Genomic DNA, 3,035 nt, shown 5'->3' on the forward strand with positions numbered 1-3,035 from the left:
TCATACAAACACAATAAAATACAATAACTAAGAGTTCTGATAATCTCGCCACATATGATTTGCTATGGCATCCCTAATACTACTACCCATCCTATGATCCTCTTCCCTAACTTGAGACGATGAAACATTATGCTCTTCTCTTTCATTCAACTCATTATCAACTTCATGAAGTAATGAGTCATCATGATCCATGCTACGAAGGAAGTTGTGTAAGATACAACATTCTAAGATAATCTTTGTCATCGTCTCCAATTCATAGTGTGGTTCAGTGCCACTTCCAATGATAGGGAATCTTTTTTTCAACACACCGAAAGTTCTTTCAATAACATTTCTCAACGATGAATGTCGATGATTAAACAACTCGTGTGCATTTTGTGGTCCTCTGCGTGTATATTCCTTAAGGTGATATCTGACTCCTCTATATGGAGTCAAAACTGTGCTTTTCAACATAAATCTAGCATCACCGAGGTATTATTTTCCTACAATTTTGCACATGTACATCTATTTAGTAAGTAGTCACATATACAGGTATTTAGTCATCAACATCGCAATGTAGACACTGACCTTGGGGGATAACCAACGGATCATCTCGATCAAGAGCATTTTTTAAAATTCTTGAAACCGATGCAGTGCCTTCCCACCCAGCAAGAACGTATGTGAATTTCATGTCAAAATCACACGCGGCGAACACATTTTGAGTTGGCCAATCTTTTCTTCCTCGAAATCTTGGAGCATCAGATCTTGGAACCTTTACACGAACATGAGTACCGCCTATGGCCCCTAAACAATCCTAAACATAAAAATATGAAGACATGATAAAAGTCTACATTTGTTATCATACTTTAATCACACAAAGTCTACAAATGTTTATAAATCAGTACCTTAAAGTACGGGTAAAATCGATTGTTGTTCAAGATATATGGTTGAACCTCATTTCCTGAGGGTTGAATGAGAAATTTAGATTCCAAACTTATAACTGCATCCAACACATTGTGAAAGTGTCTGTTAACCGTCAAACCCGATTGATGGAAGAAAAAACCGACACTTCGATTCTTAACATTATGGCCAATTATATGAAGAAATTGAGCCACTTGTTGCGCCACTGTCGACCGAATGTTGTCCTTAACTAACCCAGTTGATCTTAGTCTTTCACAAAGATTAATAAATGCCTCTGGATCCATCCTAATAACGGCGCGACACCGTTAAGTGTGCACAAAATATGACATTAATTTCTCCCTACGGTGATCTCTTTCTGGTAGGGAAATACTTACACTACTAGAATTACTCTAGTACATTTCCAATATACTCAATGCGTGTGCAACAATGCATAACATTGTTATCGCAGCCAAAGCAGTGGTTACTTCTAAGTGTCTTCGTATAATTGAGATAATATTGAAGTCTACGCCAAGCACATCATCATCTATATCTTCACGCTCCATATCTGATAAATCTAATTCTTCTTCCATCTATATTTACTTAACCTAATATACATACTATAATTAAAATCATAGATTCATATATTCAATAAACAAACCTCATTCATACATTCATACATCATATCTTCGTATATTAAATAATTATTATACATTAATACATTAAATAAATATTATACATTAAATAAACATAATACATGATTACATTACATAAACATAATACATTATATATTCATATAATCAGTTATAAAAAACAAAAAACATAACGCGCTACGTTAATTTTTGTAATATATAATTAGTTATAAAAAGAACAAAAAGCATAAAACGTATTTATATATATTCATATACATAATTACTTCAAAGATGGTTTCAGACATACCTCTTGAAGACTTATGAAAATGTTCTTCAAGATTAATCCAAACTATTTGAGTGAACCTCTGATTCAATGCCACCAAAAATCTCCAATTCAATGCCACTCAAAATGTATGTAAAGATAGTCAATTTTAACTGTAAATCTTCAAAGCCCGTCACCCTAACAAAGCAAAGATGGAAACGTACTTAGGATTATATAAAAAATATATTACACAATACTACTAAGTTTTTTTAAACATAATATACCTTCAATGATAATCCTCCCTCACACACTTTTACCAGCCACCACCCACGCTGTTGTTTGGTTACAACCTGCAACACAACACAATACAAAGTTAAGACATTATCAGTTTATAAACTTCACTGGACTACAAGTATGCAAGTAATTTATGATATAAGACTTACCAGATTTCAAGACGTATGAAGATTACTGTATGCTGCTTTGAGCAAAAACTTGGAGTCCAAATTATAATGTAATGGCACTAAGGTCGTCAGTCAGTCACATATTCTATAATAACAATAACACTTTCTCCTTTTCTGAAGAAGATATATTCAAATCTGAATTTTCCTACACGCCTAAACCAAACGTCTGAACATATATCAAATTATTATGAAATAAAATGATTCAACAATGCACACAAACCATAAATAATGTTTCCAACTTACATAAAAATGGATCAGCTTGGCACTTAACTCAACGATGCAGCTCTATCCACGAACTTCACAAGCAACCACCCATCATAGCCTTTTTTTCAAAAAAATGCAAATGGAATGAAAACATGTTAACAACAGTTTCTTACACTACCAACCACAGAACAACTTCTTTCATTATGAAAAAAAAATTACACATAATACCAATTAAACACAATGATGTTGATCAATGTCCACCACCTTGCCTAGGCCACACAGCACACAAATGATCCAACACCTTGCGAATTCTCCTCCACCTGCATGCACCTTCATGTACCCCGCTGCCAATACCTCCAAGCACTGAACACCTGCATCACAACAATACGGTTAGGGGTGCTCATCTTTTTATACCTACATCGACTCCAATGCATGGAGGAGGATGATTCACTCCAGCTTCGTCTCCTTCTCCAACGTCTCCTTCTACAGCTTCGTCGAATGCTTAAACAACCATGGCACCTCTCTGCAATGCCTGGAAAGGCTCAATACTACTGGCTGCAACCGGATAGAAGTGATGTGTCGATGGTTCAAACTTCTGGAACC

The sequence above is a fragment of the Vigna radiata genome, unplaced genomic scaffold (genome assembly GCF_000741045.1).
Source record: "Vigna radiata var. radiata cultivar VC1973A unplaced genomic scaffold, Vradiata_ver6 scaffold_330, whole genome shotgun sequence".
Classification (NCBI taxonomy): Eukaryota; Viridiplantae; Streptophyta; class Magnoliopsida; order Fabales; family Fabaceae; genus Vigna; species Vigna radiata.